General features: G+C 39.4%; 1 non-coding gene across 1 annotated transcript; it reads left to right on the top strand.

The window, feature by feature from the left end:
• The first annotated feature begins 6922 nt into the window (after nt 1-6922).
• Nucleotides 6923-6994, top strand: TRNAQ-CUG (transfer RNA glutamine (anticodon CUG)). Its single transcript has one exon. It is a non-coding gene; the product is annotated as a tRNA-Gln (tRNA).
• The last annotated feature ends 9611 nt before the right edge of the window (nt 6995-16605 follow it).

Genomic DNA, 16605 nt, shown 5'->3' with positions numbered 1-16605 from the left:
ATTGTTATGGTAACTATATTGCCATGATGTCTGTATTGTTAGGTCACTATATTGCCATGATGTCTGTATTGTTAGGTCACTATATTGCCATGATGGCAATTTGTCATTTTTGTTATATAACAAGGAGGTGACTGTCTTTTCATGTTGGCAGTATTGTCAGAATAGCTATATTGTCAAGTAGTGGGTATATATTTTTCTTTTCTGGCGGTATATTGTCATGATGGTAATAATAACATTTTGGCGATATTGGAAAGGTGATATCGTGTTTTAGCAGCTAAACTCTTGTTGTGGATATTTTTCAATTCAAATATTTTATCATGGTAGGTATATAGTCAAGGTTACTATATTTTCATGGTAGCTACATTGTCATGGGGAAGACATTGGCATGGTGGCTGTATGGTTATTTTCAATATAATGTCGTCCTGGCTACATTATCTTGGTCGCTATATCAACTTGATGGCTATATTGCTATGGTTAATTTTGTCGTTCGGGATATATTTTGTTATTAGTTACAATATTATTGTCATTATATGATCATGATAATAATATTTTCATGGCGGCATGTTTGGTATTGTAAGTGTAATTGAATAGATATCATATCATCACATCCTTATATTGTCATGGTTTTACACTGTGATATTGTTTATGTCAACCTGCTGATTATATAATCATGATTGGTGTATGATTATGGTAACCATATTGTAATACCGTTTTATTTCATTGTGATAATTTTGTCATGGTGACTACAATTACATGACAGCTATAAAGTTATGACTATATTATAATGATAAATCCTGTCTGAGTCACTGTTTTTTCACAGAGACTATATTGTCCTGGAGTCTATATGTTTCCTATGATCCGAAAACGACTATTTATTTACACTATCTATATTGTCAGGTAGTTATATTGCCTTTGTGAATATAAGTTGAATGTTTCTATATTTTTCCTTTGACTGTATTGTCATATCAGTTATATGATCATGGTAGCTTTATTGCTTTTATTGTCATAGTGAATACATTGTCGACGTGACTGTATTATCATAATGGCTAAATTGTCATAGCAAATATATTGACATGGTGGCAATATTTTCATGATATCTATAAAGTCTGTAAATTACTCTCAACGCGTTTCTAATGTGCTGGCGATTGATTTATAACGTGACTTTATTGTCAAGATGGCTGTATTGTCATGGTGGCTATATTGTCGTTTGCTATATTTTCAATTTTACGCTTTTGTGAAGATAGCTATACTGTCAGTGTAGCTATAGTGTCATGGAGAATATAAATACATAGTGGCAGTATTGTCATTATGAACATGTTTTCATTTTGACTATCTTCTTATTTTCGTTACAGTACTATCGTGTATATATCGTCACCTTGGCTATATTAGCAATGTGATATTTTTTATAGGTGCTATATTGTCATTTTTTAATCATGCATATTTTGTCATAAGTGATACATTATCATGATAAATATAATATTCCGGTGACTATATATTGGCCTTGTGACTATATTGTTATTATGACTATAATCTCATGTTGGATATCTTGCCAAGATAACTATATTGTATTATCTACTCATAAATCTCTAAGTTCTAATAACCCAAAATATTTAGAGTAGATAGGGTAGAAACTGATGGAAGCCATTTCTAACATTCTTGCATAACCTGACCTCTCGCCTTCCCAAAACATAGTCATCCCAGCTTGGATATTGTACTGCTTTGGTCGTCAACTAATAAGAAAAGGAAGACATTGAATGGAGAAATTACTGAGGTAATCTCCAAAGATGATTACTGGACTGAGAAACAAATTCAGAGAGCAGATTAAACTACTTAAATCCATTCAGCTTTAGGGAAAAGAAGTTTAAGAGATCCTATACAGGTATATGAAGCTATTATAATGGCATCCCTTTAAGCTTGACATTTTTACTTCCTGTAACTAGTTCCAACAATTAAAACAATATTCAGCATTGTGATTTAAGTGACTGACTTTAGGATGCATTTGGATCTGCCAAAAATTGTATCTAGCAAATACTTCAACTTTCAACTGACCCATTCTATCTTTTTTATTCATTTCATCTCAGTTTTTTCACCTTTCTATTACTGTTTAATATCAACAGTAGACCATTTACGTAGTTGGGGCTCTGAAGCAAAGGAAACTTTTTCTAGCCTGGGTTAGGGTAGCATCTAAACCAAACCTAAATGACCTTACCTTAGAAATATGTTCAGACAGTACCTTCTGAAAATATTCTTAAGGTAAGGTCGTGGGGATTAGTTTAGGTGCTAACTAAACCTTGGCTAGAAAAAGTTTGCTTTAAAGCCACAACTACTTGAAAGGCCTACTTTAAGTGGTGATAATGAAATTGATTTGCTCCAGTGTGCTCCTCCGTACATTTGTTTTATGTCCATCTAAAGATGCATACGTTCAATTTTTGATGTAGATTGATTTCCTATCTTAGATTCGTCTACAGATTTCTACATCTTCAGTTCAGCACACCATTGTGGTAATGAAGGGAAAGTCACCACATTCATAAGCCGAGTGGACGTAGCTTATCCCACCTCGTTAGAAAGAAAACTTACCTGTATTTGAATTAATGAACGTTCAAAGAGAAGACTAAATTTTAAGACACATTTATTATACAACTATATAATTTATATTATATACATTACCACATTTCCTGCACTTTCCATCACAAACTTGCTGAGGTCATAACCTTGTAGTTACCATTACCTACAACCTTAAAGATGGTGGTCTACACCTCTAGATTGATGGAGAAAACGAAAAGTTTTGTTTTACTATTAAGACCACAGAAATACGGTAATTCCACTTCACTACCTCTAACTACTAGTTATCTTACTTGTTGATTTTCACGGCTAAGATTTTCATCCTCTGAGCGAAGCCATACAATAATCGTCCTTATCTATTCTGAGCATTGGATATCCTCCTGATGATCAAGATTGCTGTTTTGGTTGTCCGTTTCCCTTGTTACTGGTGCGCCTCACTGCACACCTTACATGAGTGCCTTCCACAGTATTAGGGACAGCTGCTGGGCCTCACTGTAGCTACTTCTGGGACGGTTGCCAATCTCCCTCGTATTCCCTCATGACCACAGCGCCAAACCGACTCCCGCCATCAGGCCGAAACGCACAAACATTTCTGACAAAATTGAGACAACCGCTTTCCCGTCAGTTTTGACACCAAGTGAATTTATACGACAATTACGTTCAAGATGCTTGGTTTTTCGTTCATGGATTGAACAGAAGCAACCAACGATGGTTGCTACTGCCCAATCCATGAAGTCCCCCCCACCACGGAAAGGTAACCAAGCTTCGGGGGGGATGGGTGTTTACCCTGACGCCAACGGAGAAACTCAATACAATATTTTTATTATAACTTTCCTTAATCTTGAAAAATGAATCAATCAGAGGGAACAATAGCCCCAGCCATATGAAGATTGGCTAACCGACTCCTTGCACATTGTGTAGAACGTGATTTCTTTGAGGGTTGCTTTATGGAAGGCACGGTAGCGTCGGAAGAGTTTCATTTTTTTTTTGAAGACGAAGGAAATTATCCCGGTGAATTTATGTATTTTTTTTGGGCGGGATAATGTTCCCATTTTTTTTTCTTTGTTTTTCAACGTCCCTACGTAGATATTATGTGTCATCCACTACTGGGAGAAAGCCAGACTTCCGCCAGATTAACGTAATCCAAACACAAACACAAACACACCTCCAGTGTCCACTCTAGGGCCGTGTTCTCCTGCAGCACCAGCAGGAAGAAAGAACTCAGGTTCCTCATCAACTGAATCTTTTGGCACGGGGAGCGTGTGTCATCTCGACACGCCTTTTAACGCCCGTACGTGGTGCGGAGTGCAGTCGGTCTGTAACGTAGGGCATGTCATGTGTTATTGGTCCCAGTCGGTCTAGAACGCTGGGCCTGACATGTGTTGGGGGACCAAGTCGGTCTTGAATGGTGGGCCTGACAGGTCTTGAGACCTGCCATGTCTCCCTGAAGGTGGGCCTGACAAGTGGGGTGGGCTGCATTTCCTCATGGATGGTGGGTCGGGTAGGGCGTGTGGGCTGCAGTGCCACTTGAGTGGGTGAGATCACTTGGTCAGCATCAGTGGGACGGTGAGGTTTCACTTTTGCACAGCGACCGTTGACGGAAAGTGGTGTTACGTTGGCAAGAAGTGCCTTCTTGTTGGAGGCATAGCAGGGGTAGTGGATGACGGCAATCCCGCGGTGGTTCTCGTACGTGGATGCAGCCAGGATACTTCTCCGTGGTGGGGCTCGCTTCGTGGTTGGTGGATGTGGCCCTCCCCGCCACATGGTCACAGTGGTTGACCTATTTTACGTCAACACATTACGAGGTCAACCTTCACCAAATCCATATGGCGTTCATACCTGCTTCACCCATTTTCCATTTCCTCCAATTCCACTTCTGGGTATTCCACCTCCATATCCATACAGCCAAATTCCACTCCATCCATGACTTCCACTTCCTGGTATTCCACCAATTCCACTCCATCCATCTCTTCAACGTCTGGGTATTCCACCTCCATATCCACACAGCCAAATTCCACTCCATCCATCACTTCCACGTCTGGGTATTCCACTTCCATGTCCACACAGCCATAGCCCATGTCAAATACATGGACATATTCAAATTCCATCTCCTGGACAAAGGAGGATCGTCCTACCTCCTTAGTGAACATTATTATATTGAAGTGTTCGAGGAAAGGTTGAGGGAGCTTGCAAGGCGGAGCAGAGATGTTCACTCGACAGAGGTCACAGCTCAAATGCTCTCGGTCCCGGCTCCCGCCCTTATATAACCTGGGAACTGATCATATCCTAGCATAGCTTAATATAGAGAAGTCTAATATAGTGAAGTCAATACTTTAATACAGTTAAGTTTATTTCTCAATAGTTTAATACATGTGCCTCACAACAGTTCCTTCACCCGTACAATGTCCCATCACAGAACTCAAGGATAGTCCTTATAATTCGTTTTTATCAGCAGAAATTAGATTAAAGTGACTAAAGATCAGTGGTTTAATATGTTATGTGTGTTCTCTGTCATCATAAAGATGGCCATCTACCCTGATGTGTAAAGAAAACATCAATTTTGTCGAGGCTGTGGTGAAGATAAGAACACAATGATATGATAATGTGGTCATACAATGGTGTAGTCAAGATGTGTTAGAACTATGTAGTGAAGATGGGAGTGTAGTAAAGATGAGGATTTAGTGAAAATATATATGTTTCTTCACGCTGAGCCATTCCATACAGATGAATATATCTATAATCTAATTGCGGTAAATTACCATATGACTTTAACGGCACCAGCCAGCAGGAAAAATGTCGGATATAGGAGTGACTGAATATTTTGTCGGGTACAGAAATAATTGAATATTTGGTACGATCGATCAAAATGCTTTTTATAGGCAAATGATTTCTGATTTTTCAAATGATTTTTTCCATCTGTTGGAACTGGTGTAAGTAATTAAAGATATGAAAACCTATGGAAAAGTTCAGTTTAACGCTTTTACGAATGTCTTGCTGCGTGTTTGGGAAGAGCAGTAAACTACAGGAATATATTGGTCTAATGTCCCCTGCTCGTCCAACAGCAGATATTGTATGGTCTGAGACATTATTTCTGGTAGAGGTGGATTCTCTCCGGCATTGCGTAAATCACTTCCACAAAATTCCGCCATTTTGCACAAATACAGATCCGATATGATGCATTTCCCAGCTCTGTTACGTTATGGACCTTAGTCATCCTAGCGTAGCCTAGCCTAAATAAAAAGGTGTGGAATAATGTGCAACTTTTCTCCTTCGTTACAAGTGATAATAAACCTAGGCTATACAGCAACCAGGAACGTCCATATTTGTCTAACTTCTCACATGTCTGTGTAATCTGTCTGCAAACATGTCGACCATTACCATGAGGGCAATTGCGGCTTTTGATTTTGAATATCTCATGTTTCCTCTCTGCCGTGAGATCTTCATACTTAAATAAAATGGTGTGCCGTAAGAAAATATATGTCCATCGAAGGTAAAATTTATGGCTCAGTTCCATCATCAGTTTCTAAGAAAACTGAAAAGGTGAGGTCCCAACGAGATTCGAACTCAGATTGCTGGATCCAAAGTCCAGAGTGCTAACCCTTACACAATGGGACCTGATAAGAAAAGATGTGATTTCATCTAAATGTTTTACATATAATCAACCAGAGGCCATTCCTCCCTCCCTGCCTGCAGGGTTCAAGGTTTTCTAGAAGGTTCTCGAAGATTCTGGGTAGGAACTGCCATTGGGAGAACTTAGTTATACGATCATTAATGATATTGTTGTTGACTTTCTGATTTAGAAAGATAGATAGATAGATAGATAGATAGATAGATAGGTAAAAACAGGTATTAGATAGATCGATAGATACGTAATGCTGTATATATCAACTTTCACAGAAATCAGTGATATCTGCGTTATTCTGCAAGAAATACATGTACATGGATGTAGTGATAATATGGGTTAGGTATAAGACCAGTCGTGTTGAGATTGTAGTGAATGTGACCATTGACTTCAACCTTAATAGTGTAGTGAAGATAAAGTTGTAGTGAAGATAAATCTTGAAGTGACTCATAAGGTTGTTGTGAGTACAAGGATGCATCGTAAATGAGTACTTCCTACCTGAAAGTCAACAATTACAAAATTGATCAAGTATAACAACATCCTCGGACAACCAACTACAAACACCAACCATAGAGTGAACCTGACTGTCACCTAACGACGACCTCTCAAAGGTAATGATCATACCAGAATCTTCGAGAACCTTCTAGAAAACCTTGAACCCTGCAGGCAGGGAGGGAGGAATGGCCTCTGGTTGATTATATGTAAAACATTTAGATGAAATCACATCTTTTCTTATCAGGTCCCATGGTGTAAGGGTTAGCACTCTGGACTCTGGATCCAGCAATCCGAGTTCGAATCTCGGTGGGACCTCATCTTTTCAGTTTTCTTCGATACTGATGATGGCCACATTATTCTGTACGTTATATATACATTCATATATATACATAAATATGTATATATAAACATATATATAGAATAATATGGTTTTATCAATAGCCGGAGACCATTCCTCCCTCCTTGCCTGCAGAGTTCATAGTTTTCTGGAAGGTTCTAGAAGATTCTGGTGAGGTAATTGCCATTGAGAGGACGTTGTTATACTTCATATATCAATGCTTTTATTACTGTTGACTTTCAGATAAAGATAGATAGATATATAGATAGATAGATAGTTAGATTGATAGATTGATAGAGCGATACTTAGATAGGTATATAGATAGATAAGTTTCATCAATACTGTATCTTACGCCATCTCCTGTTGCTGGACATATGTTCAACCAGCATTGGGAAAACCTCCAGTAGACCTTAATGTAAAGCAAGATAATAACAAAACCTGCAATAAAAGAATACGATCAACTCCCCAGTGCAGAAATATTGTGACCAGAAAGTCTTCTAGCAAGATGTCAGACGCTTCCACGGGAATCACAAACATTACATCAAATATCTGAAAGTCAACAATAACAAAACTAATGATGATAATGAAACTATAACAAGAAAAATGATAAACATATGAAAAATAGAGTTCTAGATCATGCCTCTAGAAAACAAACTTTAACGAAAACTGTGAAAAGAAATACCCATCTGGCTGATACGACACAGTAAAAGAACCATCCCACAACAAACTCTAAACTGAACCTGACTGTCCCCTAACAACGTCCTCTCGATGGTATTTATCTTACCAGAATCTCGTAGAACTTTCCAGAAAATCAAGAACTCTGCAGGCAAGGAGGGAGGAATGGCCTCTGGCTGCTGATGATAACCACATTATTCTATATATATACTTTTACCTACAACCGAAGGTTGACCGGCCAGCCCAAGTGGCTACAGAGGTTGTATCCATGAAAGAAACGGACCCACCAGCAGACGAATTCGGTTGGCAGGTTGTATCGAAGAAGAGGAAAAAGAAGGTTGCCCAACCAGCCCAACCAGAAAGGTAGCAAAGTAACGAAAGAAGGCTGCCCAACCAACCTGGGTGGTAGTAAGGATGGCTGCTCCACAACCCCAGGTCGTTAGGCAAACTGTAGCCATGGAAGAAAGGAAGGCTGCTCGTCCACCAGCCCAGGAACCGAGTGAGCGTGTAGCTACGCTGGCTGACCCACCAGCCCGGGTAGATAGCTACGCCCAGATGGCTATGTCGGGTGCAGCAAAGAAACAAACCCAACAACTACTCCACGAGGTTTGCAAGCCTGCACCCAAAAAGATGAAGACGAAGGTTGCCACACTACCCAATGCACCACCACATGTCTAGAAAGGGAAAAGGTGGACAGAATGGCTGGAGGTCCCACTCCAACAACAAAATCACCTTAGGAGCCAAGTTCCATCCATTACTGAAAAAAAAGAAAATATATATATATATATATATATATATATATATATATATATATATATATATATATATATATATATATATATATATATATATATATATATATATATATATATATATATATATATATATATATATATATATATATATATATATATATATATATATATATATATATATATATATATATATATATATACAAACTACATTGCAACTTACATATAAATAGAATCATCAAGCTTCACTATATTAGCTTTACTATATTTAAATATAAACAAGGTCTAACCGAGGTTACTTGGTTGAGCAAGACGTGAGAATATCATCAATTGGCCCTCCAGCCCTGGGTTGAAATTGTCGTTCTGACGTATTTCGAGTTCAGTGCTGATACAGGACCATTGATTATAGGACTATCTTGTTAGTCTGTGTAACTTCGCCTGACCCAATCCACGTCTTCAATGGCTTTCTGTTACTACAAACGGGATTACAAAGAAAGGCTTCCTTTGTTAGTTTCATGAATACCTTCGTTCAAATGAAGGGAAAGACTATTACTATGAAGCGGTACCTTATCAGCAGGAAAGAGCTGCAGCAACGGTATGAAAGTTACTGCAAGATACATAACGAGCCCGTGGCTTCCAACGTAAACATCGGCCGCCATTTGGGTTCACTCGGCATCATGTGTGACACCAAGATTGGACCCGTTGGGAAACAGGAACGATACTATTCTGGTATCATGTGGCTCGATGGCGCAGGATCACCAACTGAAATGCAAAGAAAATGGAGAAAGCCGCCCAAACGTATCATGAAGGCCGTGCAAGAGAAGATCGAGAGGAATCGGTTGAGAGACGATATCGCTCACAGTATATTGAAATTTATACCCAAAACTTCCCCTGATCTCCAGACACAGCAAGTCACAGAGACCACCAGCCCCGCTTCCCAGACACAGCAAGTCACAGAGACCACCAGCCCTGCTTCCCAGACACAGCAAGTCACAGAGACCACCAGCCCCGCTTCCCAGACACAACCAATCACAGAGACTACCAGCCCCGCTCTCCAGACACAGCCAAACACACAGCCCACCAGCCCCGTCCCCCACACAGAGCCACAAGATCCTGATATTGAGGAAGCAAATGAATTTCTCGATGATTTTTTGCTTTCACTGGAGAAGAACTGATGAGTTCCTTATAGACAAGACAAAATGTTAAAAAAGGAATCTATATAAGTTCACTTATGGAGTGAGATCTTTGACGGAGCTGTGCTGCCTTTAGCACAGCCTACCAAAGGGTGATCTTTGCTGTCGTGCAGTAACCTCATGAGGGCGGAGTCCGGCTACACTTTCTTTTCCGAGGAAAAGATCTCTGCACTAATATTGAGTTTCTCCGTTGGCGTCAGGGTAAACACCCATCCCCCCCGAAGCTTGGTTACCTTTCCGTGGTGGGGGGGACTTCATGGATTGGGCAGTAGCAACCATCGTTGGTTGCTTCTGTTCAATCCATGAACGAAAAACCAAGCATCTTGAACTTAGTTGTCGTATAAATTCACTTGGTGTCAAAACTGACGCGAAAGCGGTTGTCTCAATTTTGTCAGAAATGTTTGTGCGTTTCGGCCTGATGGCGGGAGTCGGTTTGGCGCTGTGGTCATGAGGGAATACGAGGAAGATTGGCAACCGTCCCAGAAGTAGCTACAGTGAGGCCCAGCAGCTGTCCCTAATACTGTGGAAGGCACTCATGTAAGGTGTGCAGTGAGGCGCACCAGTAACAAGGGAAACGGACAACCAAAACAGCAATCTTGATCATCAGGAGGCTATCCAATGCTCAGAGTAGGTAAGGACGATTATTGTATGGCTTCGCTCAGAGGATGAAAATCTTAGCCGTGAAAATCAACAAGTCAAATAACTAGTAGTTAGTGGTAGTGAAGTGGAATTACCGCATTTCTGTGGTCTTAATAGTAAAACGAAACTTTTCGTTTTCTCCATCAATCTAGAGGTGTTGTAGACCACCATCCTTAAGGTTGTAAGGTAATGGTAAGTACAAGGTTATGACCTCAGCAAATTTGTGATGGAAAGTGCAGGAAATGTGGTAATGTATATAATATAAATTATATAGTTGTATAATAAATGTGTAATAAAATTTTGTCTTCTCTGTTCCCGTTCATTGATTCAAATACAGGTAAGTTTTCTCTCTAACGAGGTGGGATAAGCTACGTGCACTCGGCTTGTAAATGTGGTGACTTTCCCTTCATTACCACAATGGTGTGCTGAACTGAAGATGTAGAATTCCGTAGACGAAAATAAGATAGGAAATCAATCTCCATCAAAAATTGAAAGCGCCTCTGTGTGTGTGTGTGTGTGTGTGTGTGTGTGTGTGTGTGTGTGTGTGTGTGTGTGTGTGTGTGTGTTTGTGCGTGTGTGTGTGTCTGTGTGTGTGTGTGTGTGTGTGTGTGTGTGTGTGTGTGTGTGTGTGTGTGTGTTTGTGCGTGTGTGTGTGTGTGTGTGTGTGTGTGTGTGTGTGTGTGTGTGTGTATACTACTTTAATCATTATCACGTGAGAGTTTTGATTAAGGATTTGTACACTCGTGTTGCCCCGTCTCTTAACCTTGTAAGTGTAAAATATGTTTTCACTCCTATGTGCGCTCACACACACACACACACACACACACACACACACACACACACACACACACATAACATATAATATTATCCAGTATTTTCTTCAGACGAATATCTTACACCTTAATTATAAAAGCCAAAGAAAAATTTATAAAAACATATACATATATTTCCACACGTGTAGATATATGTTATGTATTGAAATGTGGCGGAAAAATTCCTTATATATTAACAAACGTGATTGAGGACGTAAAGAATCTGGTACAAACATAATGGTTATTGTGATAAATGATTTATTTATGAGAAATATGTATTGTGTTGCATTATAATAGTTGTTCAGAACCAAGGTTCTTAAACCTGAATCAGTGAAATACTATAAGAAATAAAAGATCTGTTAAACATAAGCATTTATAGTGATTAATCACACAATATATCTTACTGTGGGTATCTAAAACAAAATCCATGGCAAGGAGCTAGTTTAAGGCAGGAGTATTTCATTTTTTAACAAAATATTTACCTCTACATCCCTTTTCTTTCGTCACCATTTCTTGTGTTTACTACTATCAAGAAATATCTTTTATGTAACATAAAAATTCTGTATAGGTATTTGATTAATGTTCTTCAACGACGCGTTGTATAACTCTTCGTTAGTGAAGTTCATTTCGTGTAATGGATCATGCATTACAAAGTTGTGTCTATCCACACAAGTGTTACACGTCTCGGATAAAGATATATCTAACATATATATGTCTTTTATAAATATTTGTAAATTGTTCTCCTGACGAACAATACCTAAGGTTTACGTATCATAGTTTGTCGCTTGTAAGTGATCAAGCATTACGAAGGTGTGTCCATTGCCACAGGTGCTACTGATCCCGGGTAAAGGTATTTTACAATTTTTGTTTCCTTAACCCTTCTAGTTATCTATGCTTCATCTCTGACTTGATCCTTGCAAGTGACATTTATGGTGTGTAATTCTCTTTATTCTTATCATATAATTAATCAGTTGAGGTGCAGAACACGCTGGTCATCCTGGTCACTCTACTCTGTTCCATACTATTATTGAAAAGGTGTTACCGGACTCAACCCATAAGTCGTTACACCAGGAATGACAAGTAACCTTGGGGAAAGGCTGTATCATCGACCAGGGAGGGAAGAAATAGCACAGTCTCATCGAAAACCTTTTCGCTTCATAGATATGTGCCATCATCCCCTGCTCCTGTGTAGAGTGCAGCAGCCACGAAGGTGTAGGAGCGCCATCAAAGGTGTGCTGGTGATGTGTGTACTGTTCACACCATCACCTGGGCTGAGCCTCAGGACCTGTTACCCTCCTCCTGAGAAGGACTATTTTTGTGTCCCTACTCATCACACTCCCGACAACCCCTCAAAATACTCCTCCCGAATTCCTTTCCTACCCAAACCCTTCCCTCTACGTAGTCAGTAATGAAGACAGACATTCATAGCTTCATATGCAGCTACCAGCTGGACCTGGACGATCATCATATGTTGAACTTATGGTTCACATTCTGACTTCATGACCACAAGCTGATAGCCCTTAAATCCAACAACATATATACATCCTGTTATACAACTGATGCTACTGTCTGACGTATGTATGGTGCGGCTTGATGACCTTACCTGCTGATGGCTAATATCGACTGCTATCATGTTGCAAATTTTGTTATTTGTTTGTTTTTCCGTATGGTACACATTCTGGTTAACGAACTTTGCCTGTTGACAGCTGTAAATTCAGAGATAATAAAACATACTTACGTGTTACAGAGGCCGTATGATAAGGGCCCGAGCCAGGCAAGGACCTGACGAATCTGTAAACAAGAAATGACCTGTTAAACTAGATCATAGAACGGGCCGTCCACACTCTAGATGTAGGACGTAAACCTAGAAAATCTAACAACGACAACAAACAACAGGTAGGTGAAGACCTCACTAGTGTGACAACGACAGTAGATAACTGCTACGAGGAGACCTGCTGGTGACTCTAACAATAACATAACTGTACAGTAAACAGACATTCTGAGAACGAGCTGTCGTAAGACAAGGGCCCATGTCAGCCGGACACCTACCCAATCTAACAACATCAATCTATCTAACTATTTGTTGTCATATATGAATCCTGACTCCATAACTGTTGATTAGTAGATTGCTTCACGTGGCAGAGATGATCCAGTCATTATTCACGACAAAGGTACACTACTGAGCTCCGCCTCGTTCAACTCTGGGCTAACTAGCGAGCTACAAGGAACAGCCCTCCTGACCACCATTACCACACCTTGCAACTGCTCACTTGAAACGCTTCTGACAATCAACTGCCACTGTTGGTGTCTTACTGAGCTGTGTTGACGACCCGCCCCCACACCTCTTGTATACGTAAGGCTGGTGAACAGTATATGGTCTCCTCCCAACACCGGTCTCGAACATTCTCCTATATTTCTTATTTTGTTTATTATAGAAGGAATACATATAGTAACGGGAGCCTAGCTATCATTAGTACGCCTAAGTCCAGCACCATTAAGACTGTCTTTATAGATATACAAATACCAGCAGAAGACATGCAGAAGGATTGGCCATGTTGTGTGTGCAGCAGCCAGACACGTGAAGCCACACATCACACCACCGTCCGTGTATGACTGCTGGAGAACATAACCCCAGGTTGTATATACTGGACGAAATGATTGCACATCAAATTGGAAATGACAATAACACACTATCCAAAAATATAAAGTGTATGTTAGTTCTGTATGTTAAGTAAGTACCTTATATCAATATTACGTCATAAGCAGTTATTATTTAATTGTATAATTAATAACAGTCACCTATTACGTAGCACTTAGACATATGGTGTGAAAATGTAATACAATATCCATAAAAGGTTTTAGCAAAAATGTATAATTATGTTGATGCAATAAGGAAAATATGAATGATGACTAACCTTGGTAGCTTGAGTTCTACAGAAGTGCTTGATGTTGCTTTGTAGTAAACACAACATTCCTAAATTGTCTTGGCTCAGTCTCTCTCCGGCGTGACCTCATCTGCTGAGAACACCTGCCAACTGAGGCAGCAGCTAACACACCTGGATATGGCAACTGATGCAGCAGCCGACACATCTGGATATGGCAACTGAGGCAGGAGCTGGAGACACCTGAGTATGGCAACTGAGGCTTGATAAAATGAATATTAGTCAGTGATTTTCCTAGGTGTAGGTCGAGTTTTCACTTCCTTTAACGATGATTAATAAAGGTTTAATTGTGTTTTGTCTTGAGGCTGACGAGTGTTGGCAAGATTTGACCAGAATGCAGCAGAGATAACGCGTAGCTAGCGATCACTGCTGGAAAATCCAGAGTTATGAAGAACTAATGCGTGAGTTACGTCTTGTCATGTTATGTGAGAAGTGGAGAGAGAGAGAGAGAGAGAGAGAGAGAGAGAGAGAGAGAGAGAGAGAGAGAGAGAGAGAGAGAGAGAGAGAGAGAGAGAGAGAGAGAGAGAGAGACTGTGATTAATGAAGATGTATCAGGGGTCAGAAAAGACACAAAGGAAGATGGAAAGGGAAAGAGAAGTAAAGAAGAAGCTAAACAAATAACAGAAGATCCGTCATAATGTGTTTCCCACAAAGTACTTGGCTTCAGTGTTAGATTTCAGATGAAGATGCTGGAAGAATAGTCGTGTGTATTATCCTTAAATTCTCTGTGACGTCCAGATATTATCCACTCACTCCACTTGTGCATATGTGAGGCAGTTCTTATAACAGCATAGCAACAGTCACATCTGAACAATATGGTGGAAACATGGATTTTTCATGACCTACGCAAAATGAAATAATCAGAATTAATTGTAAATATGTGTGCAAAGATGAAAATCAATGATGATTTATACTGAGTACCTGACGTAGATGCCAGACTCCTGCTTGAACAAGTGACTTGCCATTATTTTCAGTTGTTCACTATAATAGCCAAGAACTACCTCTTCATCATTAATGTTTTGGATGGGGAAGAAATTGCTTCCTACATACCACAATGGTCCAGCAGAGGTTTGGTTAACTCTGACTGATATAATTGTGCAAACTTTATAAATCAACCCCAATAGTCAACCCAGTTAACTAAGACAAATACATATTAGTTTTATTTAATCATAAAAATATTAGAAATCATTGGTTGTTACATCATGTTGTCATGAAGTCCCTACTTGTCCTTACCATCAACACAAGTAATCTACTTTTCATTACTTCTGTTTTATCTCTGATTCTCTTTACAGTCTTTATATATAGCAAGATATCATGAGACGTATTTATGGTCATATATTGATCTTTACAGTCTTTATATATAGCAAGATATCTTGAGACATATCTATGGTCATATATTGATCTTTACATTCTTTATATATAGCAAGATATCTTGAGACATATCTATGGTCAGATATTGATCTTTACAGTCTTTATATATAGCAAGATATCTTGAGACATACATATGGTCAGATATTGATCTTTAAAGTCTTTATATATAACAAGATATCTTGAGGCATATCTATGGTCATATATTGATCTTTACAGTGTTTATATATAGCAAGATATCTTGAGACATATCTATGGTCAGATATTGATCTTTAAAGTCTTTATATATAGCAAGATATCTTGAGACATATCTATGGTCATATATTGATCTTTAAAGTCTTTATATATAGCAAGATATCTTGAGACATACATATGGTCAGATATTGATCTTTAAAGTCTTTATATATAGCAAGATATCTTGAGACATATCTATGGCCAGGTATTGATCTTTTTTTTCTCTGTTTGTTTGTTGTCATATGGAAATTCATGGTAATAAAGGTTCATTGTTTTCAGGCTAAAATCTAAGGTCTGGTCTGTATCAATCAACAAACCTGCTTTTCTAAACCTCTATCACATGAGCCCTCATTGTGTGGCCTTCGAGAGAATGTAAGTCTGGTTATCCTACATATGGCAGGCTTCTAATGCCTGGTACTGTTGTGTCATTCTTCTCTTTATGCACAAACTTCGTCCATTGTGTTGCCACAAGGATTCACCAAGTTGTTGATGGCCGTGGCTGGGGGATGAAGGTCACATTAAATGTAATTAAGGTTAATCTGTTATGTTACTGCAATAAACTAATGTTCCTGTCCGCCCTGTATGGTTATTCTAATCACACAACACCATCAGGCTCTCTCTCTCTCTCTCTGTCTCTCTCTCTCTCTCTCTCTCTCTCTCTCTTTATATACAATAACTGAAGACAACGTCACGGATCCTTTTACTACTTACTTATATGTGTGGGATATAAACTCAGTCTCCAGTGTTTAGTCTCGATTCCCAGAAACCTTGGAAAGGTAAAGACTCACTCAGTTCCCCGGGGGCCCGGCTCTGTGTTGTTGTGTAAGACAAACGTAAAGTCTATCATTACCTATAGCTATACCGCAGTCATGTTGGCAACACTACTACCATAACCGGCCGACTCCACTTCCCTCCAGGCCGGCTACCTGACACGCACACCTCATTGGTTGTTGCTATTTTGACCGTCAATTTTG

Source organism: Panulirus ornatus, chromosome 42, assembly GCF_036320965.1.
Source record: "Panulirus ornatus isolate Po-2019 chromosome 42, ASM3632096v1, whole genome shotgun sequence".
NCBI lineage: Eukaryota > Metazoa > Arthropoda > Malacostraca > Decapoda > Palinuridae > Panulirus > Panulirus ornatus.
This window is presented reverse-complemented; position numbering and strand designations above follow the sequence as displayed.